General features: G+C 44.1%; 2 protein-coding genes across 8 annotated transcripts in view; both read right to left on the bottom strand.

Moving 5' to 3' along the window:
• The window catches only part of elfn1a (extracellular leucine-rich repeat and fibronectin type III domain containing 1a), a 111,105-nt gene extending 94,131 nt beyond the window's left edge, over positions 1-16,974 (bottom strand). The window contains 1 exon segment of the mRNA XM_052022197.1: positions 16,898-16,974. The gene's annotated coding sequence lies outside the window, so the exon portion shown is untranslated.
• LOC127573725 (protein ELFN1-like) overlaps positions 1-27,969 on the bottom strand; it is a 318,230-nt gene that overhangs the window by 135,022 nt on the left and 155,239 nt on the right. For 4 of the 7 annotated variants that reach the window (XM_052022194.1, XM_052022189.1, XM_052022191.1 and 1 more), the window contains one exon: positions 16,898-16,982. The exons of the other annotated variants lie outside the window; for them this stretch is intronic. The gene's annotated coding sequence lies outside the window, so the exon portion shown is untranslated. Of the gene's footprint in view, positions 1-16,897; positions 16,983-27,969 lie in introns of those variants that run through there. 7 annotated transcript variants of the gene reach the window in all.

The following is a 27,969-nucleotide window of genomic DNA, read 5'->3' as shown; positions in this document are numbered from 1 at the left end:
TCCTTAAAACTCTTACTCTCTCACCAACCTCCCCCTTCCTGTCCTCCTTAAGTCCTCTCTTTTGACCAAGTTTTGGCCCTGCCTTCTAAGCTATCTTTATGGGGTTCATCACCAATTTCTTTGATTTGATAAAGCTTTGGGGCTTAGTCCTCGGATGTTTTTGCTTCAAAAAGGATGTGTTATAAATGGAGCCAAAATCACTAAATCTGTAGAGACAGGAAATCTGAAGTGAAAACAGAAAATGCTGGAAACACTTAGCAGGTCAGGCAGCATGGGTTACTGCTTGACATGCTGAGTCTTTCCAGCATTTTCTGTTCGTATTTTGTTATAAATGGAAGTTGTGTTGGCATTGCTGTTAAAACTGAAGGCTAATAGAGAATGAATCAATCAAACAGGAAGCTTGTTTTTTTACTGCTTGGGATCTTTAAAGGGTTTGATGGTCACAAGTTCAAGTTTTGGCCCTGCCTTCTAAGCTATCTTTATGGGGTTCATCACCAATTTCTTTGATTTGATAAAGCTTTGGGGCTTAGTCCTCGGATGTTTTTGCTTCAAAAAGGATGTGTTATAAATGGAGCCAAAATCACTAAATCTGTAGAGACAGGAAATCTGAAGTAAAAACAGAAAATGCTGGAAACACTTAGCAGGTCAGGCAGCATGGGTTACTGCTTGACATGCTGAGTCTTTCCAGCATTTTCTGTTCGTATTTTGTTATAAATGGAAGTTGTGTTGGCATTGCTGTTAAAACTGAAGGCTAATAGAGAATGAATCAATCAAACAGGAAGCTTGTTTTTTTACTGCTTGGGATCTTTAAAGGGTTTGATGGTCACAAGTTCAAGTTTTGTTAGAATCAGAAGCTTGTTATTTCAGAGCCACAGACACAAAATCCAATCTGAATGCTACAAAAGTAGAACTCTCCAAAATAAACTCTTTTGTCTCGAAGTTCATTCTCAGCACAATCCTCATTTCTGGATTTCACTTCCATTAGCTTCAAATTTTGGACTCAGAACAATATACGGTTGCTACAATGAGCACAGATGACCAGGGATAAATTTCTAGGCAAGGATCAAATTGGTAAATTGGTTTATTATTGTCACATGTACCAAGGTACAGTGAAAAACTTTGTTTTGCATGCCATCCATACAGATCATTTCATCATATCAGTACATTGAGGTGGTACAAGGGAATACAGATTAAAGTGTTATAGTTATAGACAAAGTGCAGTGCAGGCAGACAAAGCCATGATGAGGTAGATGGTGAGGTCAAGAGTCCATCTTATTTTACCAGGGAACCATTCAATAGTCTTATAACAGTGGGATAGAAGCTGTCCTTGATCCTGGTGGTCCATGTTATCAGGCTTTTGTATCTTCTGCCCAATGGGAGGGGTGAGAACAGAGAATGTTTGGGGTGTGCCGGGTCTTTAATTATGTTGGCTGCTTTACCGAGGCAGTGAGAAGTATAGACAGAGTCCATGGAGGGGAGGCTGGTTTCCATGATGTGCTGAGCTGTGTCCACAGCTCTCTGCAATCTTCAGACTGCATCAGTTGGGGAAAGGCTATAACTTCATGAATAACTGAAAATGCTAGAAACACTCAGCAGGTCAGGCAAAGAGAAACAAAGTTAATGTTTCAGTAGCGTACTCTGTTACTCTCTCCACGGATGCTGCCTGACCTGCTGAGGGTTTCCAGCATATCCTGTTATTACTTCTGATTTCCAGCATGAGCAGTTATTTGACTTTCGTTTACTGTAACTGTCCAGCCCACAGAAACTTTGGTGAAGAGAACAATCTTTGTGGATTCCTGATACTTAGTCTCAGGTCTGAAACAAATAGGTCACTTGGCCTTCTCACGTCAATGATATGAGCAAATTTCATTCTCCTGCCCTATTCACTGGCAAAGGAACTTCAGGAATGGCGTTTTAAACAATAACGTTTACGAGCAAGTAATAGTGCAGGGAGGAACAGTGCATAAAAACATAAGAGTATCCCTCCAGTTAGAGTCTCTTCTCCCCCCTTCCATGGAGCAGAAGATACAAACATCTGAAAGCACATACCAAGAAAGGCTCAAGAACAACTTCCATCCCACTGTTATAAGGGGGAAATGGTACAAAGACAAAACTGGAGGTTCTCTATCTGAATGCATACAGCACTTGTTGCAAGGCAGGGAAGTTGATGGTACAAAGGGGAATACATGGATACTGTCCACTCACCATTATGGAGACATGGTTGCAATCTGATCAAGCTTGTAATTAATTATTTCATGATAATTTGAGCAGAACAGGCAAAATGGAAAAGGAGAGAAAACACTGATAATGAAGGAGGTAAGAAGCACCTCAGCTCAGAGAACCAAGGATCAATATGGGTGGAGTAGGTAAGAAGGAGCAGGCAATACTGGTGAGAGTTGACTGCAGATCCCTCAACAGCAGAGGTAATGTAAGCCATGATGTAAAACAGGGAACCAGAGATTCATGTAACAAGCATAATACACACAATATGGGCGATTGTAATCTAGATATGGACTAGACAATCCAAATTAACAGTAATTTTGTGAAAAGATAAATTCATGGAGTGTGTAAGAGATGGCTTTCAAAACCAGTATGTTGAGGAACCAACTGGATACAGGCTAGTTCTGATTTAGTATTATGCAATGAGAAAGGATTAATTGATAATTTTGTAGTTAAGGGGCCATTAGAGTGATCATAATATGATTGAATTTTATGTTAACATCGAGTGTGGTTTATTCCAACCTGAAAGCAGGATCTTAAATCCAAAGAAAGGATTCTGCAAGGGTGTGGTTTAAGTTAACTATAGTAGCTTGGGAAACAATATTAAAAGGTATGACAGTAAATGAACAAAGGCTAATATTTAAAGGATTAATGCAACTTGTAACAATAGGTATCACGTTAAAGTACAAAAGCCAACAGGAAAATCAGTTCAAGTGCACCTAACAAAGAAGTTCATGGTAGTATTAGATCAAAGGAAAAGGCTTATAATGTTGCTAAAGGAAGCCATAAGCCTGAGGATTGGAAAGATTTCAGAATTCAGCAAAAGGAGGTCTAAGACTTTGATTACAAAAGGGAAAGTAGAGAAATTTAGGAAGCAGCATATAAACAAATAATAAAAGCTTCTATAGCTTTGAGGAACAGATTGGAAAAAAAATTAATGTTGGTCCCTTATAGACTGCGGCAGAAGAAATTATATTGGGAATAAGGAGATGGCATAGATATTAGATAAGTAATGTCTATTTTCAGGGAATAAGACACAGAATACATCTCAGAAGTAGGCGAGAGCTGCATGTCCAGAGAGAGTGAGCAGCTGAAAGGAATCAGTATGAGTGAAAGAAAATGTCCTGGAGAAATTTATGTGGCTGAAAGCTAATAAATCCCCAGGGCCCGATGACCTACTCTCCAGCATTTCGAGGGGGTAACTGTGGAAATAATGAATGTGCTGATGGTCCATAGTTACTCCCTTCCACGGATTATAAGGTACCAAATATAACGCCTCTTTCTAAGAATGGGGAGAGAAAGAAAATGGGGAACCACAAACCAGTTAGCTTGATATCAAGAAAAGGGAAAATGTTCGAATCTAATATTAAGCAAGTGATAACAGGGCATTTGGAAATAATAATGGGAATGGGGAGAGTCAACATGGATTGATGAAAGGGAAATTGTGCTTGCCAAATCTGTTAGAGTTTTCTGAGGTTTCAACTAGCAGTTTAGACAAGGGGAAACTGATAGACCTGGTATGTTTGGATTTCAGAAGGCCTCTGATAAGGTGCCATGAAAGAGGTTATGGAACAAGGATTGGTTAACAGGCACAAAACTGAAGGTTAGACCAAACTGGCCATTTTCAGGTTGGGAGGCTCTGGTGCCTCAGGGATTAGTGCTGGGGCCTGGTTGTTCACAATCTATATCTGTGATTTGAATGAAGGGACCAAGTGTAATATATCCAAAACTGGGTAATGATACAGAGTTGAGCAGCAGTATGGACTGTCAGAGGATGCTGAGTGGCTTCACAGGGATACTTACAGGCTGCATAAATGAGTGAGGGCATGGCAGTTGGAATATAATGTGGGAATGATACTGTGAGGCAGAAAAAAAATTGGTAGAAAAATGCAGAACCAGATTATTTATTTATGTTGGGAAAATGTTGGTGTTCAGAGGGTCCTGGGTATCCTTTCACAAAAATAAGACCTGAAACTTAACATACATGTACAGGAAGCCACGAGGAAAGTAAGTGGTGTGTGATTTTTATTGCAAGAGGATTTGTGTATAAGAGTGAAGATGTCTTTCTGTAATTGTATCGAGTCCTGCTGAGACTGCATCTGAAATATTATATCTTGTTGACTTATCAAAGGAAGGATACATTTATGATAACAGGAATGCAGTAGAGGTTCACCAGATTGATTCCTGAGATGGGAGAGTTTAAATGGACTCAGCATAGGCTGAGTCCATTTAAACATACAAATCATTACAGGGCTTGTCAGGGTAGAGATGGGGATGAATTTTCCCCTGGCTGGGGTCTCAGGACTAGGGCTTACAATAACAAAATAAAGAGTTGATCATTCAGGACTGAGATGAAAAGAAATGTCTTCATCCAGAGAATACTGACCCTTGGAATTCTCTACTCACGAAGGCTACTGAGGCTCAGTTGCTGAGCATATTCACGGCAGATTCTTGGATTTTAAAGAAATAAAGGTATTTGGGATTGACACAGGAAAGTGACATTGATGTACATGATCAGCCATAATCTCATTGAATGATGGAGCAGACACAGGGGACCAAATGGCTTAATCCTGCTTCTTTTACTTGTCCTTATGTTTCATTTCTGAAAACTGGGTACATTGAATGTTATTTTCTGACTTCAAGGTCCAATTATTGGTGAATATTGCTTCAGATGTATTCATTGTGAACGTTGAAGGGTGGATAAGCATTTTGTGACATGACCTTCTGTGTGAAAAAAAAGATTTTAAACAAAGTCAATTTAAAACATTTAGGATGATGTGAGGATGACAGGTATTTCTTGTCATGATCAATAGACATGTCAATGCAGCTGCTGAAAAGTGCACTGCTTGAAAAAAAGAAAAAATAACTCTTGCATCCTGAAGATTGTTAAATTGGCTCTGAGTTTGTTGAATATTGGGAGGGCAAAAGGCACAGCACGAATGAGTGGGATCCAGCGAAAATCCAGAACTTCACCAACTCTCAGGGATGGCTTGAATCTTGTGACCTTGCATGGTAGCAAGTGATTGGTTGTGTTCTGTCTGGGGGTGTTCCTGGGATCAAACCCTCTTGGGTTCTTGCAGTTTATGTTGGCTGTTGAGTAGCAGCCTGCCCATTTTCCATCCTCTTCACTCCACCAATCACAGATTTGGCTCTGATCTTTAGAATTTGTCTTTCTCAGCCCCTCCATCTCTGTATATGTCTCTTTCTTCCTTTAAGATGCTCCTTTGAACCTACAACTTTATCAAGTTTGAAAAGGAATTAGAATCAAAGGAGAGTTGGTGGACAGATGTGAGCGAGAACAAGTTTCAGGGATACGGGAAAATAAGGAGAATGGGAAAGGAATGAATGGGATTGCTTGCTGGAACTCAATGGGTTGAATGGCCTCCTTCAGTGTTATTGCAAGACAATATGACATTTTACCTTGAATACAAAGCTTTTGCTATTTGCCGTCCAAATGGACAATGAGTGGGTGCTGGCAGACAATTTATCTACCTAAATTATGACAATTATCCTCACACATACCAACAGCAGAACTTGCGTTTATATATTTTTCATTGCATCTGCTACTTTAACCCATGATAACACTCCAAGGCACTTTGCAGGATACTCGTCAGGAATACTTGACAGCTATAGTACATTGAACAATACAGCACAGGAAAAGGCCATTCTGCCCACAATGTAGAGAACTGGGGCATGCCAATACAGGCTTGTTAGAAGAGAGACACAAAGAAGATGAAGATGAAGAAGAGAGAGAAGGGATTTTTAGCAATGTTGGGAAGTGGGGAGATTTCAAGGCTGGAACTGTAGAGGCCTTGTTGGGCAGCTGTCAGTGATAGAGCAAAGGCCATGAGATCACACAAGGTGCTCTGACTTGAAAAGTGTGCAGATACTATGAAATTGTAGGATGGTATGGAACAACAGGAACTCGGAGAGGTTTCAAAAACAGAATTAAGGCAGGGAGTCAAATGATTGGTTTATAAGGCTGACTAATGAATATATTGTTATGGAATAGAAAAATAATCATACAAAATCAACACTGATTTTTTGACTGTGGGTTTGAAAATGATAACAATCCAGAAAAAGGAACAGCTCACTTGTGTTTAGTTGCAAGCAGAATCCCTGTGATATCAATTCTGGCCAGCTGTTTGGTACACACATATCAAATAGAAATGCTTCTTGTAGCTGGCCAAGATCTCCCTTAGTAAACCAATTAAAAACAAGGAAATCGTCTCTCAGCAGCCACTGCAAAACTCTCCACTCAGATGCGAGAAATAACATCTTATCTAAAAACAATCAAAAAGAAACCCTATGTAGGTCACAGCTCGGATTAGTCAGGATGATCAACAGGGGGAGGAAGCTTGAAATCTAGTGAGTGTTGCCATGGTGACTCAGTGTTGGATCCAAAGTAAAGCAGGAAAGTAAGTAGCAGACCCACATGTTCCCAACCCTGAGCTCCCAACCTTCCAACATCTCCAAGAATTGAGGAATAATTTCAGCATACTGGTACCAGCCATGGTTCAGGAGCATTAAGAGATGCTGTATGTTTTCCCAGTACAACCAGAGAAATGGAGGTACAATTAGTGGTCAGGTAAGTGGGATTAGTGGAAATGGGTACTTGAAGGTCAGCATGGATGTGGTAAGGCAAATGGCCTGTTTGACTCTATAACTCTCACACACACATTTAATGCCAGCCTTCCCCTCCATTCCCCTTCATGCTGCCTCAGGAAAGCAGCCAACATAATCAAGGACCCCTCCCACCCCAGACATTCTCTCTTCTCCTCTCTCCTGTCAGTCAGAGGATACAAAAGCTTGAGAAAACATACCACCCAACTTAAGGATAGCTTCTATCTCACTGTTATAAGATTCTAGAACGGGCCTCTTGTATACTAAAGATGAACTCTTGATCACCCAATCTACCTTATTGTGATCCTTGCATCTTATAGTCTACCCGCACTGCACTTTCTCTGTAGCTGCAACACTATATTCCACATTCTGTTTTCCTTTTTACTACCTCAATGTACTTATGCAGGGAACGATCTGTCTGGATGGCACACAAAGAAAAGCTTCGCACTGCATCTCGGTACACGTGACAATAACAAACCAATACCAATACCCCCTAACGAACTCCCAGCCAGCAGTCCTATGTGGAGTTTGAGGTTCAGTGAAAGGGGGTTGATGTTAGATGGAGCTCTGCACAATAAAAGCAGACAAATCTGAGGAATCTTTCTGTGCGATGCCAGAAAACGGGTGTTGGGCAGATGAAAACTGTGTTAATGCAGCCTTGAGCAGTTTGCGCAAATTTGAGAGGGTTAGCACTAGATGTTAATGTAGTTTTTTTTTGCTGCATAATTTTCACATACCCTACGACTGTTCTTAGGGTTAGAGGGATCAAGGGATATGGGCAGAAAGCAAGAACAGGAGACTGAATTTGGATGATCAGCCATGATGATGTTGAATGGCAGAGCAGGCTTGAAGGCCAGCTCCTGCTCTTATCTACATTCTGGGTTGTTTTGGAGCCCAGCTCACTAGATGATGTTAACTGAAGTGTAACACCCAAAATATGTCTCCAGTAGGATTTTCAGTCACAATGGTCTACAGAGGAATTCCGTTCTCTCACAGAAAATGGTCAGGCTTTCACTGACAGTGAGGGCTCCATAGCAACATTCAAGAAAGGCTCAGACCCATCTCCCCCACTGCCCCAGGGAGGGTGAGTCCTGCACAACTCTGGGCCAGAAAAGCCTCAGCTAGATCGAGCGAGACTGGGATCCCAGTCAGCTCACCCTTGTGTGTCTCACCAGTTCCTCTCGCTAAAAGTCATAAAAAGAGAAGTGGTTCTATGTCCATCAGTAAAACATTGGAGGAAGACGTGATGAAAGGGGTGATACCCAACACCATTTCTAGCCAAGCTGTGCAGGAGCTTCCTTCTCCTGCAGGAGTGATATCTATGCAGACTGCCCTTCCACGAGTCAGTCCTTGCTCATAGCTCTGACCATTGAAAACCTCATGTGCTGGAGCACAGATGTGCCTACACTGCTCTAAAGTCAGACTCACCCTCACTCTGAAGAGTCTTGCCCTGGGACACTCCCAGGGGCTGTCTGCTGAGATCAGACACACACAACATTTTGCTGTACATCAGGTGGATGTTGCCGCACTACATGTATTGGTATTGATTTATTATTGTCACTTATACCAAGGTACAGTGAAAAACTTGTCTTGCATACTGATCGTACAGGTCAATTCATTACACAGTGCAGTTACATTGAGTTAGTACGGAGTGCATTGATGTAGTACAGGTAAAAACAATAACAGAGTAAAGTGTCACAGCTACAGAGAAAGTGCAGTGCAATAAGGTGCAAGGTCACAACAAGGTAGATCGTGAGGTCATAGTCCATCTCATTGTATAAGGGAACTGTTCAATAGTCTTATCACAGTGGGGTAGAAGCTGTCCTTAAGTCTGGTGGTACGTGCCCTCAGGCTCCTGTATCTTCTACCCGATGGAAGAGGAGAGAAGAGAGAATGTCCTGGGTGGGTGGGGTCTTTGATTATGCTGGCTGCTTCACCAAGACAATGAGAGGTAAAGAGGGAGTCCAAGGAGGGGAGGCTGGTGTCCGTGATGCGCTGGGCTGTGTCCACAAATCTCTGCAGTTTCTTGCGGTCCTGTGCAGAGCAGTTGCCATACCAAGCCGTGATACATCCAGATAGGATGCTTTCTATGATGCATTGGTAAAAGTTGGTGAGAGTCAAAGGGGACAAACCAAATTTCTTTAGCCTCCTGAGGAAGTAGAGGCGCTGGTGAGCTTTCTTGGCCGTGGCATCTATGTGATTTGGCCAGGACAGGCTGTTGGTGATGTTCACTCCCAGGGACTTGAAGCTCTCAACCCTTTCAACCTCAGCGCCATTAGAAGTCCTTCCAGACCAACACCTTTGACCACAAGTCCATCAGGCAGTGGTCGGCATGGAACATCCTGCAGACACTGCAGGAGAAGGACTCGATGGATACTGTGGGGTGGTTCCCTGAGCAGACTGTCCAGACCATCTGGCAGAACATCTCATTGCCAGAACTCACCAACAAGCACCAAGACCTCGCTTGGCTGGCGGTGAGAGGGGCCGTCCCAGTCAGATCCTTTCTGCATGGTCGAAACGTCAGTCCCAGCATGCGCTGCCCCCGGGAGGACTGCGCTGGGGACGAGACAGTCGCCCATCTCTTTGCAGGCTGTGGGTTTGCGAGGAGGGTGTGGCAAAAGATGCAAGGGTCCTTGTCATGTTTCATTCCCCAGCAGCTCTGTAACAGAGTATTCTCTGATCTATGGGCTGTTCCCAGGGACACACACAGAGACGGACATCAACTGCTACTGGAAGGTCATCAACTCAGTGAAAGATGCCCTTTGGTCTGCCCGAAACTTGTTGGTCTCCCAGCACTGTGAGATGTCCGTAGGGGGATGCTGCTGACTGGCACATTCCAGGCTGCAGGAGTATGTGTTGAGGGACGCACTGAAGCTGGGTGCAGCCAAAGCAAGGGCTAGGTGGGGAAGGACTACAGTTTAGGGTTCTTCTGCCACTGGAGAGGGAGGGGCAGGGTCAGGCGAGGAAGCCCCTTAAATATTGTAAATATGGGATTGGGGTAGCTCCCCAGGGAGCCACATGAGTGGCATCGGTGCTGTGGTTTTGTTTATATAAAAAGGTAACACTAATGATTGATCCATTCACGAATGTAAAGGTTTGCACTGTTTTATTGTTGTATATAGTTTGTTTTTTATGATGAATAAAGTTTATTTTGGAATAATAAAAAAAATGCATGGTTGAAACATCACTCCCAGCGCACGCTGCCCCCAGAATGACTGCGCTGGGGACAAGACAGTTGCCCACCTCTTTGCAGAGGTACGTGCTGAGGGATGCACTGCAGCTGGGTGCAGCCAACACAAGGGCTCGGTGGGGAAGAACTACAGTTTAGGGTTCTTCCGCCACTGGAGAGGGAGGGAGGTCAGGCGAGGAAGCCCCTGAAGTGGTGTGAATATGGGATTGCGGCATCACCCCAGGGAGCCACACGAGTGGCATCGGTGCTGGGGGTTTTAAAAAAAGAGGTAACACTAATGATTGATCCGTACACGAATGTAAAGGTTTACACTGTTTTATTGTTGTATATAGTTTGTTTTTTATGATGAATAAAGTTTATTTTGGAATAAAAAAATACCTCACATATTGGAGCTTTGTCTTCGACATTCAGTTGATGTGACTTTTACATTCACATCTGGCTGGGGCTTTTTCCTCTAGCGTATGGCTCTCAGAAAACCACAGTCATTTGTACCGTCGTAGATTCCTGTCTGGCAACTTCCTGCCAGGAGGTTCCTAGAATCATAGAAAACTGATGGCACAGGAGGAGGCCATTCTGCCCAACATGTCTGTACTGGTGGAAAAAGAGCCAGCTAACCAAATCCGACCTTGCAGCACTGGGGCCGTGACCCTGTGGGTCAAGGCTCTTCGTGTACACATCGCTGTGGTGCATAAATGTGATGGGGGTTTGTACCATTACCACTCATTAAGGCTGTGGGTTCCAGACCTCACCATACTCTGGGTGTTAAAGCATTTCCTCATTGCTCCTCTAATCTATTCACCAATTGCTTTACATTGCCCTGCACTTAGAAAACTCAGTGCAAGTGGTTCTGCATGTGGAGGATGCTACTGCTGTGCACAATTCTTCATCCTCTGCTGCTCTCCCCACCATTGTAACGCACACTCATTCCCTGTCAACACTCACCAGTGGCTGGAAGAGAGCTGTTCTATTGCAATTTAATTCTTTAAGGGTTCCTTCCTGAGGTCAGAGATGTGAGGGTAAGTGCTAACAGTGTGAGAATGTCCTGGAATTGTAACATCCTCTACTATTGATGTAAAACTAGACCTCAACGTCCCACTGAGTGGAATGTTTTTTTTGAAAGGAAAGTTTTGAAGCTTTTGCAAAATCAGTGGCCTTCCTGGAAACTAGTTTGGTGTGAGGGATAGGGAATGTCCTGAGTGAAATGAGATGATGCATTTGTGAAGAGGATGGGCACAAAACAAATGGTTGGATATTGAGCAGCATAGAAAAGATAGAGGAACTTTGCAGTGCATTCTCACAGAAGGTGGAGCAGGTAGACAAGGTCCTTTTAAAGATATTGTCTGAGGCTCAGAGTACAAGGCATAATACAATTGTGCAAAACTCAAGCCAGGTGGAGCTGAAACTTTAGCCAGCTGTCAGGCCACAGCTGGAGCCCTGTGTACAAGTGTGGTCACCACACTACAGGAAGGATGTGGTTTGACAAGAGGGCAACAGGTGATTTACCAGGACGTTAGCAAGGTTGGAGAATGTTACACATGAGGAGAGATCACGAGGAATCTACTTTAGTGCGGAGGATGCTAATGTGAGATTTATTTGAGGTGAATAAAGATATGAAAAGCCTTGACCCAGGTAAACATCAAAGACTTTTGCCCAGAAGTTTGACCACATGGAGGAGGTGTTATTCTGACTGGTGGTCTGTGGTGGTTCACAGGGATGAGTGCTGGGACGCCTGTTGTTTGTGAGATACGTAAATGACTTGGACAAAAATGAAGGTGGGCTGATTAGTAAGTTTGCAGAGGACACAAAGATTGGTGGAGCTGCGGATAGTGAGGAAGGTTGTCAAAGGATACAACAGAATATTGATCAGCTGCAAATATGAGTGGAGAAATGTCAGATGGAGTCTAATCTGGACAAGAATGAGGCGTTGCACTTTGGGCGGTCGAATGTAAGGGAATGTAGGGAATTGAGGGATATGGATCATGTGCAGGTAGATAAGCTTAAATTAATTTGGCATCGTGGCTGGCACAGACATTGTGGGCCGAAGGACCTGTTCCTGTGATGTACTCTTATATGTTTGATGTTCTATGATTCTTGTTCGCTATAAATTTACTCTTGTTTCCTTTCCACCTTTTGTACTTTGTGCTGTCGTGCACTGTACCACTTGGGTGGGGTAGGTTGTAGGCGGGGTTGGGAGGAAAGGAACGATATTGGAAAAGCAAACACTTCAATTTTTTTTTATTTTCTTGATTTTTTTTTTACTTTGAAAGCTCCTTCCATTTGGGTATCCATCATTGACTGCCCACACATTTGAGACCGGATTCTGCTTCTTGAACAGGTGAAGGAGGAGAAAAGGTCAGTAGATGGGGTGAAGAAGGAACACTGATCTCCTTATACACTACGTTTCACCATATCACCAAACCACTCAAGTCCACTCTCCACAGTCTTTTCAAGGGAAGGGTTAAACTACAACCTCTACTCTGACATTCCTGCTAATGTCAGATTCTAGGTATAAATCACCCTGATTTATAACTATCAAGTATAAATATGATATAATTTATAATCAGGTCTTCACTGTTTCCCTACACGTAGAACACAGATTAGTGTTGTGACCTTAACCCTTGCTTTCTCCTTCAGATAGTTTATAGTGAATAGCTCCTGTGAAGGATGAAGTTTGTGGAGCTGTTGCCATGGCAAATATTTGACATTTATTCATAAAACTTGAGTGGGTTGATAATTTGTGTGCAAATTGAACTGAGTTATTTTTCTGAGTTTTGTTTTGAACGCTCTAAAGCAGTTTTGGTTTGTTTTAATTGCAAGACACAGATGGAATCCAGAGCTAGTGAACATGGGGCGTAATCGACAGGAAGAATGGGAGGAGGATCAGTCAGTGGTTAGGCAACACAGCTCTTGAGCTGTCAATCACTGAGCAAGCTGTGTAGGCCCATGTTTCTAGAGGACTTCGGGGAGAGAGCAGGAGATGAAGCGAAGAACATTGATGTCAGCATGAAGCAGGTAGAGGGAGGAGGATGTGTCATAGACTCATAGAGTTGTACAATACAGAAATGGGCCTTTTGGCCCACAATGTTCATGCTGACCTTTTTGTGCTTTGATGCTAATCCCATTTGCCTGCATTTGGACCGTGGAAAGAAAATCTGGAGTTCATAAAGATCAGAAGTGTCAGTCCATTCCAGAAAATAAATCTAAAAGGTGAAATTTCATGTATTTCACCCCTCACTTTAGGCTGAGACCTGACTGACAACTTATTAAATTGCCATCGTCTTCAAGACACAATTTCATCTTGTTCCAAAAGATGCAATCTTATCAAGTGTCTCATTGTTTCAGCAACAGCCTGCCAGTTGTTGACTGCAAACGTGAGCACAGCACAGGGACTCGGCAAACCAGTCTAACCAAGCAAGCCCAGTGAATAGTGAGGAGATCCTTGTTGCTGCAGCCCAAGGTGACACATGGCATGAGGCTCCTCAGCCTGTGCCTTCTTACCTCAACTTAACTTAGGTGCAGGAAAGAATTACATTGATGCAGCACCTTTCCAAACCTGAGCACCCCAAAAGTGCTTTGCAGCCGATGTGACTCCTAGGTGTAATTATTGGTGTAAGTAAATTGTGCACAGCAAGATCCCACAAGCAGGAATGGGAAAATGGCCAGATAATCTCCTTTCAGGTATTCTATGAGGGATGAATGATATATATTTGGAAGAACCCCATCCACCCCACTGTTCCTCAAAACAGTAGCCAGGCAATCTTCATCATCCTCTTACTGAATCGTTTGGTTTAACCTCACCACCGTATTTCCAAGGCAAGGAGTGGGAATAAAATGTCGGACTTCCCAGCGAGGCCTAATCCATTTGGCCCCTCAAGCTAATTGCACTCTTTAACAAGGTCATGGTTGATCTTCTACCTCAAAGACCACATTCCTGCCTTGTCTCCAATTCCTTTAGTATCCAGAAATTTCGTGATCGCAGTTTTGAACACAATCAGTAACTGAGGGTCCACATCCCTCTTCCAAAGATTACCACCCTTGCGTAGCTACACCTTTAGAGACTGTGATCCTTGCTCTAGACTTCCTATCTACCGTGTTGAATACTCTAACTACCCTTGTTTCAATGAGTTCATTTCTCATTCTTCTCTAGAGGACAGAGTCCTAGCCTTTTCAGCCTCTCTTCATGTGAACAGATCAGCCATCCCTGGAACCATTCCTTACTGCACTCCCTGCAACATAAGTAACCTTTCCAGGTAAGGAGATCAAGACTGTACACAATACTCCTGGTACAGTCTGACCAATGCACTGTATAGTTGTAGTAGGTCACCTTTACTCCTGTACTCAAATCATTTAGCAATAAAGACTAACATACCATTTGCTTTCCCAAATGTCTGCTACACCTGCATATCTGAGAATCAGGAAAAAAATAAATGGGTTTTGGCTGTTTCACCTTCCAGAGCTGACATCATTTGCTCAGAATAGTTATGTGACTGAGGCAACTTATCAGATCTGTGGGACTGTTTCACAGCAGGAATCAATGCATTCAGCATAGGAAGAAGAAACAATATATTTGGAAGCTGGGGTGGTGGTCATTTCCAGATACACACTGCAAGTGAAGTTCCTGATTCAGGATGCACTGCTTTGTAAGCTTGCAGCAGTCCACATCACTGCTCAAACGTAGATCATGTATGTTCTCCTGTCACAGTCTGAGGGGGAAATAAGCTCCTTCAGTGGCCCTTCGTCACTCTTTGACTGAGATCTTCCTGGTGTTTCACCTCCCTGCCAGAGTCTCCCACTCACCTACGCTGAGTTGTGTCAGCTTCCTCTCTCCTCATGCACCGTCCCTCTATCCCAGCACAAGCTCTTTCCTGACCCTTTATTGCTCTTTGTTGCAGCCCCTTCTCTCCACCCTACAGCCCCATCCATCCATTTGGGATTCATCTATCAGCTGGGGTGCTTCTGAGCCATCATTACCCAGGCAGTTAATGTAAATTGTACATTCAGCCGAGGCAACAAGGGACACATTGTGGGGTGTCCGCATGTGTTTAGTATATAAAGAGGCAGAAATGGAGGTCAAATGATGTGAAAGACATATTCACCCCAACAAAAGCTGGTGTTGAGAAGGGAATAAGACAGCAGCTGGGCACAGTGAGATTTGACGAGGAGTTCTACATGGTTCAGACTGCTTGTATATTGTTAACTTCACATCAGTGTGTCCTTAATGCCTGATTCAAAGTACAATGGATATTGACAAAGTTTCTGGACACATGATGCTACGAATTTATCTCATCCAATGGACGATCAGGTAAACAGCTGATTAGCTTTCCGTTGGCAAATGCAATGCCCAGGTCTATTACAGAGCCACACAAATCAGGAAGGTTTCAAGTTGATCCCAATACTCTGTGCTGAATTAGTTCAGTTAATTAATAGAGGAGGAGGTTCTGCTTGTGGCAAGCCTAAAATCAAAGGCCATCAATATCAGTTAGCTGCCAAGTTCAGGAACAAGTTGAGGAGAAATTACTTTACCCAGCGAGTGGCTGTGATGGTTGGGGTGAGTGACAGATACTTTTAAATGGATAAGCATGTTATGAAGAAAGGAGATAGAACAATATGCTGAGCTGAAAAGGAGTGTGAGGAAGCTTGTGTGAAATGCAATTCTGGTGTGGATCAGCTGATCCAAAAGCCTGTGGCCATGCTCCATGTTCTGTATGATTCTATGCAATAGTTCCTGGCCCCGGGGTTCTTGATCTTGATCTCTCTAGTAGCTCCGGTTGAGAAACTTGAGTGTGCAGATGTTGGCCAAGGACAAGAGCAGGTGTTGGAACACCCTCCTGATGTTCACCACCTTAGTTAATGTGGAAGGAAGGTCCATAAGGAGAGCAGAGTAAAAATCCCCAAATCCAAACAACATCAACATCTTTGGTGGGGTGGCAGGTGGGGGGTGGTAAAGAAAGAGAGAGAGAAAGAGACAGAGAGAGACAGAGACAGGGACAGAGACAGAGTTGGAGACAGAGAGAAAGAGAGAGGGAGCGGGAAGGCAAGAGGGAGTGAAAGAGAGAGCGAGGGAGAGAGAGGGAGGGAGATCAAGAGAGAGAAAGAGGGAGGATAGAGAGAGACAGAGAAAGAGTGAGACAGGGACAGAGATAGAGATAGAGGGAAAGAGAGAGGAGTGGGGAGAGATAGAGGGGTAGAGAGAGATAAGAGAAAGAAGGAGGGAGATAGAGAAAGAAAGAAAGATAGAGATTGTGGGTGGAGAGAGATAGGGACAGAGAGAAAGAGGGAGAGAGGGGGTAGAGGGAGAGAGAGGTGGAGAGAGAGGGGGAAAGAGGGGGAGAGAAAGAGAGAGAGAGAGTGGAAAGAGGGGAGAGAGGGGGAGAGAAAGAGAGAGAGAGAGTGGAGGGGGGGAGAAAGAAGGAACAAACTGGGGAATTTTGAACGCTATTCCTTTTTACGTTTTACCACATAAAACTGATCTTTTCCGGAGTTCTGAGGCTGGCTGCAAGGAAAGATTTAAAATCCTGCAGGCAAATGCTTTTAGCGTGAATAATGTTAGCCTTTAGATCATTACATAAATAGAAATGCTCTCAAAGATCCTGCTTTGCACAAGAATGAGAAAATTATGGCATTTCGAAAGGATTTGGGAGATGAAACCTTTTTCAGCAGCAGCCCAGCATTAGCTACATTTTTCGACAAATCTCAACTCTTACTCCAAGCTCAGCTCCTTTCAAATTGTGTAAAAGATGTAAATAATGGACAATGTGACTTGCAACCCCTGAGGATCTGATGAAAGGATGTCTTTGTAAATCTAACTGTTAAAAATATTGAACAATGCGCATTGTCAGTTGACAGGTGACAGAGAACTCTTACCTCAGGTCCACAGAGTTAACTGTCTTTTCAAAGAGTTTCCAGTCTCGCTGAAGTGAGACCAGGGTAGGATACTGCTCATTTTCACCTGTGGCGAGAGAATGAGGGATTGTTTAGACAAGATCATCAGCGCAGTCCCCTCAGCCTTCTAAACCTTCTCACCACTGGCTCATTTCCAACAGAGTGCAAAAGTCAGGGCTCAGTCCAATGATCAGCAGATACCCGAGGAGTGGGCAGGAATGATTGGATAGTCAGGGACATCATCCTTCAGGTGCAATGTTAACCTGAGGTCCTGCCACCAGTTCAGGAAAATACCCAAGGTCTACTCAAAGAGGACCATGGTATCTACTGTAATGTCTCGACCAATATTCCTCCCACATGAATCAGAAAGATTAGATCAGGCAGGGTAAAGGAAATATGCGGCTTTCTCAATAACGACAGCATTTAAAGATTGTTAATCTATTAAGATATCTCAGGAGTTTCACTGGAGCATTGTTCAATTAAATAATCACTGAGATATTAGAGAATGTGGCCAATAGCTCAGCTTAAGAGCCAGCTTCCAAGGAGTGAGTTAAAGGAAGAGACTAAGATAGAGGAGATGAAGATCAGGGAAGGAAGTCAATGGTATGGGACCTAGACAGAGCCAGATGCTGGGGCAGATGATCAACTGATCGGAGAAGGAGATGTCAGGGTGATTCCTGGGGACAGTGGAGGAAGATGTTCAGGTGGTAATGTGAGGAGTGGAATGGAGCATAGATCGGGTGGTCTAATGTGAGGTCAGGGACAGATTAGGGGGCTGTGGTGGGACAGTCGGGATGAGATTGGAAGATTGGGGAGGGGGTCAGGAGGTGGGTGGGGTTGGACATGGATATGGCAGTATGGTGGGAGGATTGGGAAGGGAGGGGTAGGGGCAGGAGGTGTGGGTGTTGGACATGGAAGCGGTGTTGCTGAAATATACCAGACAGGTGGTGCGAGATGAGGAGGATCGGAAAGTGCTGAGTGTGTTGGACGTGGATGGGGTGGTGAGAGGGATGGCAGGCAGTGGGTGGAAGGCAGGGACTGTGCAGTGTGAGGGGTCAGTCAGGCACGGCTCAGACCAGCATCCGGTGTTGGGTTAGTCCCACCAATCTGGGAGGGATAGAGCGACCTGCAACCAGGCCAGGATGTGTGTTGGAGAGGTGGGTGGGGCATGCAATGGGGAGACCCTGACAAACATCAGCAGTGAGGGGCAGGGGTCAGGAATGAACACCACACCAGATATCTAAAGAGGATCTGCCTGCACCACAATTGTTTTGTGGGTTCCATGACAAGGGGCCAGTAAGTCCGGTCCCTTTTAACTGACGCCAAGGCAGCCCCACTCTCCAGTGAATTGGTAATTGGTTTATTATTGTCACATGTACCGAGATACAGTGAAAACTTGGTTTTGTATGCCATCCATACAGTTCATTTCAGAACATTAGTGCATTGAGGTAGTACAAAGGAAAGCAATAACAGAATGCAGAATATAATGTTATAGTTACAGAGAAAGTGCAGTGCTGGTAGACAGTAAGAGTCAAAGGCCATTATAACAGCAGGATAGAAGCTGCCCTTGAGCCTGGTGGTTTGTGTTCTCAAGCTTTTGTATCTTCTGCCTGATGGAAGGGCAGAAAAGAGAGAATGTCCGGGGTGGGAGGGGTCTTTGATTATGTTGTCTGCTTTCCTGAGGCAGTGGGAAGTGTAGATAGAGTCAATGGAGGGGATGCAGGTTTTCGTGATGGACTGAGCTGTGTCCAAGGCCAGCTCATTGTGAATAGTCTACACCTTGAGTGCACAAATGAATTTTGCATCACACACCATCTGACATGATTGCCTAACAGCCTTCTGTGTCCACACATCATGAACAGGAAGGAGCCCAAACCAAGTTGTTAGAAGTTCTTTACCCTCTCACAAAAGCCTTGATCACATTTAGCAATCAGCTTTTAGTTTAAATTACCTTGCATAGCATAGAGAAATGTTGCCCTACAGGAAATAATTTCTGGCTCAGGTTAATTTTTAAATGTTAGGAAACTCATAAAGGTTAATGTAAGGAAGGATCTAGATGTGCTCTTCATGAAATTCAGAGTGTTAACACGTAGCTACAAGGACTCAGGGCAGAAAATAGTACTTTGACCTTTATTACAAGGGGAATGCTATACAAGAGCGAGAATGCATTTATGAAGTCATACAGGGCTTTGGTGAGAACCACGGTGGAGTACAGTGTGCAGTTTTTGTCATTGTATTTAAGGAAGAATTATATATATTGGAAGTGACACACATGGTTGATTCCTGGGATGGGGGGGGCAGTCCTATCTAGAGAAGTGATGGGAGGTAATGTCATTGGGAGATGTTGATGTAATCAACAGGCTAGACGCTGACTGTTTGTGTTCTCTTTCCTGGGAGTCTGGAATCGATGCAGGGTGCAGTCGTGGGAAAGGTGAAAAAGAGAGATACCTCTATTGAAAGAGCTATAAGTCTTTGGAATTCCCTATCCCAGAGGATTTGTCATTGAACATGGTTTTTGGTGCCAAAGGGAATCAATGAGTGTGGGGATCAGGCAAGTGGGTGGCTGAAGTGCAACATCAACCTGAATTTTTAAGGGTGAAGTGGTTCCTTTGGCCTACTCCTGCTTCTGTTTCTGAGGTCCTAGTGCTCGAAGAGGTAAGTCTGAAGGAACTTCTTAAAGGAAGAAACAGATGTGTAAATGTCTAAGGAGCAAAGTCTGAAGTTCCAACTACACAAGAAAACAGGAGCAGGAGTAGGCCACTTGGCCCCTATAGCCTGCCCTGCCATTCAGTATGATCATCGCTGATCTATGTCGGCCTCAACACCACTTCTGTGCCAGTTCCCCATAACCCTCAATTCCTCGATCTTTCAAATATTTGCCTACCTCAAATATATCTAAGGATTTGGCCTTCACCACCCTCGGGGTCAGAGAGTTCCAGAGATTCACTACCTTCTGAGAGAAGAAATTTCCTGCACCTCAGTTTTAAATAACTAGCCCCTTATTTTGTAACTATGTCCCCTTGTTTGTGACTCTCCCACTAGTGAAAACATTTCAACATCTACCCTGTCAAACCTTCTTAGGTTTGAATAAGGTCACCCCCTCATTTTTCTAAACTCCAAAGAATCCAGACACAAATTGTCCAGTCTCTCTTGACAGCACAACCCTCTCATCCCAGGAATTAGCCTGGTGAATCTCCTTTGCACTGCTTCCAGAACTACTCTATTCTTTTTTAGGTAAAGGAACCAGAAATGTGCACAGTATTCCAGGTGTGGCCTCACCTACACCCTGTACAACTGTAACAAACAAACACACCCTATTCTTAAACTTCAACCCCTTTGCAATAAAGGCCACACGCTGTTTGCCTTCACAACTGTTCGTTGGACCTGCCTGCTAACTTTTTGTAACTCATGCTCAAGAGCACCTAGATCCCACTGAACTTCACTCATTTGCAGTCTCTCTCCATTTAGATAATAATCAGCCTTTAGATTCCTCTTACTTGAGAGCATGATCTCACATTTCCCCACATTAAACTTCATTTGCCAGGTTTTCATGTGCACAAGTAGATCAATTAAAACTTGTGTTTAATGAGAGCCCAGAACTGGAGAAGAACAGATCTACCGTAGGGTTATAGGTTCAAGGAGGTGCTGAGATGATGGTGGGGTGGACAAAGCCAGCATTTGAGCACTTGGATGAGAATTTTAAAATTAAGGTGTTGCTTAACTGGGAGCCAAAGTGGGTCAGTGAGAATCAGGGTGATAGGTGAAGATGCCTTGGCAGTTTGGACACAGATAGCAGAGTCAGACAGGACTGTACTGGAATAGGTAATCCAAGGTCTCAGCAGGGGCAAGGGTGGTTTCTGGCAATGCCATGGATGTGGAAAGGGCTGGATAGTGCAGGCATGCAGTCGGAAGTTCATCCTGAGGTCAAATACAACTCTAAGATGGGAATCGATCAGCCATGAACTAGCTGAACGGCAGAGTACGTTGGAAGGTTCAGATGGCCCACTCTGTAAACAAATTCTGTTGTACTTACATGGGGCATTTACAAGAACACTCCCTGAACTTAGGTCTCCCAACCAAACCTGCCTTGGAAAAGATACAACAGCACACTGCCCTCTGACATGGGGATGAATGGAATGGGCTTGTATTCTCAGGTGTTTAGAAGAATGAGTGGTGATCTCATTGAAATCTTAAGGAAAAAAAGGAGTAAATGCTGAGAGCTGGAGAGTTGCAAACCAGGAGGTCATAATCTCACAATAAGAAGAATTTCCTTCAGGTAGCATGTTGTGGATCTTTAGAATTCTCTGCTCAAAGAGGTGCAGAGGTTCAGTCATTGGGCCTGTTCATGGCCTTGGGATGGAGCTTTGGGCAACAGGGAAACCAAGGGATTGGAGGACAGGGTGGAGACAGGAATTCAGCCACGTAATTATTGAATGCAATGCAGGCTTGATGCTTATTGAATGAATGAAATGCATGGTTGCTCCCATCTCCCATTTCTCATGAAGTTATTAATGATGAGAACAGGCTCAAGAGCTTGAATGGCTTTCAGTCCCTACTTTACCATGAAAACATCCCAAAAAAGATTCATAACTCCTTCACCATTTGCTCTTCTGGGTGTATGATGGTCATTTCATTTGTTTTCATAATATCAGGCAATGCACTTCAAAATAATTAATTCTATTTGAGCTGAACCGAAGAGCATCTGAAGATTTTTAATAACGTGTGTCATATATGCAAGACATTTCAACAGTGTAGCTTACTTTAGCGTTTCTCTCAGACACCAGCTAAATGCAAAATCAAGTCAGGAGATGTGAGTTATATCGTTGGTTCTGCACCCATTGTCTGCAGGGAAAGTGTATTGTGTGCATGCTCTTGTGCAGCAATTAGTGTTTTGGAAGGGAGAGCCAACTGCCGCTACATTCTCTGCTTTCAGTGCAGCTGGTGTGATGTGACAAGTGAAGTGTGACTATTCCTGCAGGTTGCTGCCGACTTCAGCCTACGTATGCTCGAGCTGAATTCACACTTGAATTACATTCAGATTTTATATTGAGGCAGAGCCAAAGCTGGCTCATATTGACAGACTGCATCAGATAGCTGCCTGCAGGAGACATAAATCATTGGCTCTGTCTACAGTGGTGGTCCAAAACCAGAGGGGGAGGGGAGGAGGGCACGTCAGCAGCTAATGGCTGCAGCCTCATACGGATGATGTAAGCTTCAGCCTCACGACTGTTAACTGGGCAGAGAAACAAGCGGTGTGGACTCACACTTACACTGCTCACACTCAGTGTGAGTGAAGGCATAGACTTCCATTCATACTCCCCTCACAGAGAGAGCAGTGTGGACTCACCTATACTGTTTACACGAGTACATGCATTGCATGAACACACACTGCTCTCACTCAGTTTGTACAGGTGTGTGCTCACACACACAGAGTGCATACATGCTGCTCATATTCAGTATATATGCAGGTGTGCACTTGTTCAGAATGTGTGTGGTGTTTATTCCCAGCTTCACTGCTCATACATGTACTCACACATTCACACTGCTTAACCTTGGAGTGTGTACATATGCGTGCCCGCACTCATGTGTTTCACACTGAAACTGTGTAAAAGCATGCACTCACATTTGCCTTACTCACCCTTGGGGTATGGGAAGGTATGAACACTGGCACTGCTCACTCTCAGACTGTGTGTACAGGAATGTACTCACACTCAGAGTATTTACAGTATTCATACACAATGTGTGTATTTGGAAGCACTCACAGTGCACACACAGTTTGTACAGACATCGACGCACACAGTGTGTACAAACATATAGTCACACATATGTTCTCACACACAGTGTGTACAGACATGTAGCCACACACGTTCCCACACACAGTGTATACATAGATCTGTACTCACACTAGTACTGTTCACACTCAGAGTGTGAGTACAATCCTCAGCTGTCACAAGAAGTTGCAGGAAGACAACTCACAGCCTGGCACTGAAGACAACTCACAGCCTGGCACAGACGGAGCAACCATGCAAGGTAGTGTCTGGTGACTGGATTGGCAGATAGATGTGCAGTGCCACCCTGGGTGGGCAGGAGACGTTGCAGTGGACCCTGGTCACTGAGTGATGGGGCAGTGAGTGGGCTGAGGTCCCATCAATGGGTTCAACCACTGACCTCCCCACTCCCCCACCCAAGCCACCCCACCTCTGTGCGAGGAAGCGGTTCCATTTATTTATCTTTTTTCTCATGACACCCACTGGTAAAAGCAAATGTGTAGATGTTAACAAAGGAAAGACAGACTTACATTTACAAAATGCCTTTCACATCCCTCTCAGAAGTGCTTTTCAGCCAATGAAGGGGTCACTATTGTAATGAGTACTGAGGGCCTAGTTACAATGAGACAATAATTGGGCAGGCCATGTTGTTAGCTTGCCTGACATCAGGCTGTCGCGTGAAGAGATTAGCACAACGGCAGAGTAAAGGTTTTGAGGCTGTGCTCAAAGCCCTCCTTGAAGAAATGCAACATTCCCACTGACTCCGGGGAATTTCTGGCCCATGACTGCTCAAAGTGGAGAAGGAGCATTCAGGATGGTACTGAGAATCTCAAGGTCATGCACCTGATGCCCAGCATTGGCAACAGAAAGAGGGCAGCACCTCCCAAACTACCCAACCACTCCCCTCTATCAGACACCTTCTGCCCCATGAAACCTGAGTGGAAGCCAGTCATCTTCACTCCTGAGGGACTGTCATGGAAGAAGATGAATCTAGCAAACATGCTGGTTAATTTGCGCTCAGGAAGCTCCCGCAATCCACAGTGGCACATCTAGTGTAGTTGCTGCCTCACAGCTCCAGCATATCTGGTTCAATCCTGACCTCTGGTGTTGTCTGTGTGGGTTTCCTCTGGGTGCTCTGGTTTCCTCCCACTTCCCAAAGACGTGCAGGTTGGTAGGCTAATCGGCTGTTGTAAATTTCCTGTAATGTGTAGGTGACTGGTCGAATCTGAGGAGGAGTTGATGGGAATGTGGGGAGAATAGTTTACTTGGAAAATCAGTGGGGAAATAGGATTGCTCTGTGAACTGGCATCAACTTGATGGGCTGAAATAGTCCCTTCTCTGCCATAAGGAAATAAGGGAATATTGTGAACAATTTAAAAAAACACTTGGACAGGTAGTTCTGGGTTCAACAACAGCTTCTTTCCCACTACCATCAGTTTCTCAAACTGACCCATAATACTTTGGTTTATATTACCCTCAACTTACACTGATGTCGTTACTTTTTATTTGTTTATTGTGTCATGTGAGTTATGTATAATTTATGTTAATTTAAGTTTATGTGATTTATGTTTGTCATGTTTGTAATGTACTGTGCTGCTGCTGCAACAAGCTAATTTTCACGACATTTATAGCCTGTGTAAGTATGCCCATGACAATAAACTTGAACTTGAACATGGATAGGGAATGTTTAGAGGGATAAATGCGGTCAAATGGGACTAGCTAAGATGGGCATCTTGGTCGACATGGATGAGTTGGGCTGAAGGGCCTGCTTCCGTGTTGTATGACTCTATGACTCTAATATAATAATGATCAGTTGATCTGGTTGTTGAGGGATACTGTTCAGACTCCACAGAACCATAGAACCATAGAACAATACAGCACAATACAGGCCCTTCAGCCCACCATGTTGTGCCGACCTTTAAACCACGCCTAAGACTAACTAACCCCTTCCTCCCACATATCCCCCTATTTTAAATTCCTCCATATGCTTATCTAAGAATCTCTTGAACTTGACCAACGTATCAGTCTCCACCACCACCCCAGGCAGCGCATTCCATGCACCAACCACTCTCTGGGTGAAAAACGTCCCTCTGATATCTCCCTTGAACTTCCCACCCATTACCTTAAAGCCATGCCCTCCTGTATTGACTCAAGTGATAACTCCCTTGATCATCCTCAAACTACTGGAATGGGATCTCTTGTGCCTCCTGAGAGGGTAGGTGGGTCACAGCTTAACACCTCATCCATAAGACGGTACCTATGACCCTGCAGCAGCCTCTCAGTACATCAATGGGACTATCAGCCTGCCCGTTTGTGCTCAAGTCTCTGGAGAGTCCTTTCATTAACCTGATGTTTGCTGGATCACAGTCTCTGTGTTGGTTCTTTGGTGGTATAGTGGACAATGAAGAAGATTAGCAAAGATTACAGGGGGATCTTGATCAGTTGAGTAAGAGGGCTGAGGAATGGCAAATGGAGTTTAATTTGGATAAGTGCGAGGTGTTGCATTTTGGAAAGTCAAATCCAGGTAGGACTTTCACAGTGCATGGTAGGGTCCTTGGGAGGCCAAGTCATTGGGTGTATTTAAGGCAGAGATTGATAGGTTCTTGATTGGTAAGGGGGTTAAGGGTTACAGGGAGAAAGTGGGAGAATGGGGTTGAGAAAATAAAATCAGCCACAATTGAATGGCAGAACAGACTTGATGGGCCGAATATTCTAATTCTGCTCCTATATTTTATATTCTTTTAGTCTTATGATTGAAGCATGTTTTACTGTTCTGGTAAGACTCCAGTGCACTGCCCCCAAGGACTTAAAATCCTCCCAAATGTGTGTACACAAAGCTAGACTCCCCACAAGGCCTCCCTCATGATTTATAGTTTTATTTTCTCTTTACCAGTTTTGTGTGTGAGGGGTGGTGGAGCTGTGAGGGTGCATTTTGCTTTGGGGAAAGAAATCCTCAATGAATTATCTTTTCCACTTGTCAGATTCCTCACTGCTCTGAGTCTGACAGTACAGGACACTATCGCCAGGAAACAGTGCTGCAATCCTGGGGCTTGCTGGGCTTTACAGGAACCCTTCTTCCCCAATGTATTCTATACCTTATATATGGCTTTCAAATCATGGCTTACAGCTAAACTTCAGATTCAAAATATTGATAACTGCGCCAGCTGCACCTCATTAAATTGGAAAGCTTCCCTTTAAGGCTTTTAAACTATATCCTAGGCGACATGGTTTTTCCAGCTAATTGACTGAATTGTAAGGTTTTTCTGCAAAAATGACAGGCTTTTAGATCAATATCTCTTCACAGTGAAGGTGTGCGTGTGTGTGCCTGACTGCCTTTGTGCCTATGTAGGTGTGTGTCTACATTGTCCGTGTTTGTCAGTGTTTATTTGTGTGTCTACATGTATGTCTCTGTATTTGTGTGTCTGGCTTTGTGTGTATATACATATCTGTGCTTGAAAGCATGTGTGTGTGTATGTTGGTGTGTGCCTGCGTCTGTGCATTTGTGCATGTGTGTGTGTCTGTGGCTGTGCATGTATATGTATATACAAGTGCATCTGTCTGCATCCTGTGTCCGTGTATGTGCATGTGTGCATCTGTGCGTGTGTGTGTTTGTGAGCGTATCTGTGGCCATGCCTTCTGCTCCTGTATTCTGGAATCCCCTCTCTGAACCTTTCCTCAGGAGGATCCTTAAAAAACTCCCTCCGACACCAAAGCTTTGTCTCCTCCTTTGGCTTGCTGTCTGACCCATGTTTAATTCTGCCCCTGTGCTCTGGCACATCCCACTATGTTAACAGGGCTATATAAATGCAAAATGGTTGTAGTTATTTCCATCAACTACATTGGAATAAAGCTGAAGTGTTTATGTGGTGAAGAGGTGATGGTTATACAGAACCAACTGCATTTCTCTCACTTCCACGCCTTTCTGCTTGAACAGAAACAGTCAGTGTCCGAACAGTAGCAATAACCAAATCAAAGAAGGTCAGCACAGAGAGAATGTTCATCGTGCTTGGAGAAAAGATCTTGAACCTGCACTATGTGAAACATTAAGAATACTGCAGTCATTTCAGGTGAATGTATCAATCTCCTTTAGCTATAAGGAGGTTGGGCAAACTCGGATTCTTTTCTCTGGGGCGTCGGAAGCTGAGGAGTGACCTGATAGAGGTTTATAAAATTATGAGAGGCATAGATAGTCGAGTCTTTTTCACAGGGTGGAGATGTCAAATACTAGACGGCACAGCTTTGAGGTTAGAGGGGGAAAGTTTAAAGGAGATTTATGAGGAAAGGTTCTGGAATGCACTGCGAGGGGAAGTGGTGGAAGCAGATATGATGGCAACATTTAAGAGCATTTAGACAGACAGATGAACAGGCAGGGAATGGAGCCATATGGACCATGTGCAGGGAGATGTGCAGATTAAATCGGCATCACTCCTTCCCTACTCCAGCAGACCTTGTTTGTGTGTCGGTCATCATCATCTCTCCAACACACCTCTTCCATTGGGAGGAAAAATCCCTGCCATCGAGATTATTGTGGGTGATTACAGAGAGGTTGGTAGTCTGGATCATGGTGATAACTCTTTCCCCCCTTGCCTCTCCCAGGGTGTTGCTGCAGCAGTGAACTCTCATTAGCAGATCAGCCTCTGTCTGTCCTCCTACTCTTCTGGCACTTTCTCCTCCTTTGAGCAACTCACCCTATTCCATTCTTCTTGCCTCTCATTTAAAATTGTCGCTCCCTTCCGCCCACTCAAGTACAATAATAATTTTCTTATTAAGATATCTTCACTGCTTTCCTCCCTCATCCTCTGGATTAAGCTACTTCTCATCTCTGGTGATTTCAATCTCCAGTTTAATTCACCTAGCTGTTTGTTCTCTGTGTTCACCACCAGCCTGTGATCTCTCCCTCCAGCCCATGTTCTCTTTGATGTTGAGCTCTCAGGTAGCCTTGCTAATCCCAACACCTCAATCGCAGATAAAGCCATCCCTCTCACTTGCCTGGATCGTTCTACACCCACATTGCATTTTCCCTCCCATCCCTATGTGCTCTGTCCCAGGAAGAGGCTCCTTCACAATTCAATCACTGCTGCCCTTTCGAAATCTCAATTGTCCAATTACTTGTCAATACACTTCCATAGTCATTGATCTCCCAACCAAACCCTTGCCTCCACCTATAATGTCCTCGCTTCCATTAAAACCACTACAATGTTCCACCCTGGCCACCCACTCCTCATCCCTTCTTCCTTAAATCTAAGGGGTGTTGATTTGAACAGATTGGTTAGGTCATTCACCATC

The sequence above is a fragment of the Pristis pectinata genome, chromosome 8 (assembly GCF_009764475.1).
Source record: "Pristis pectinata isolate sPriPec2 chromosome 8, sPriPec2.1.pri, whole genome shotgun sequence".
NCBI classification, from domain to species: Eukaryota; Metazoa; Chordata; class Chondrichthyes; order Rhinopristiformes; family Pristidae; genus Pristis; species Pristis pectinata.
The sequence above is the reverse complement of the archived record's forward strand: the minus strand, read 5'-3'. Positions and strand labels throughout refer to the sequence as shown.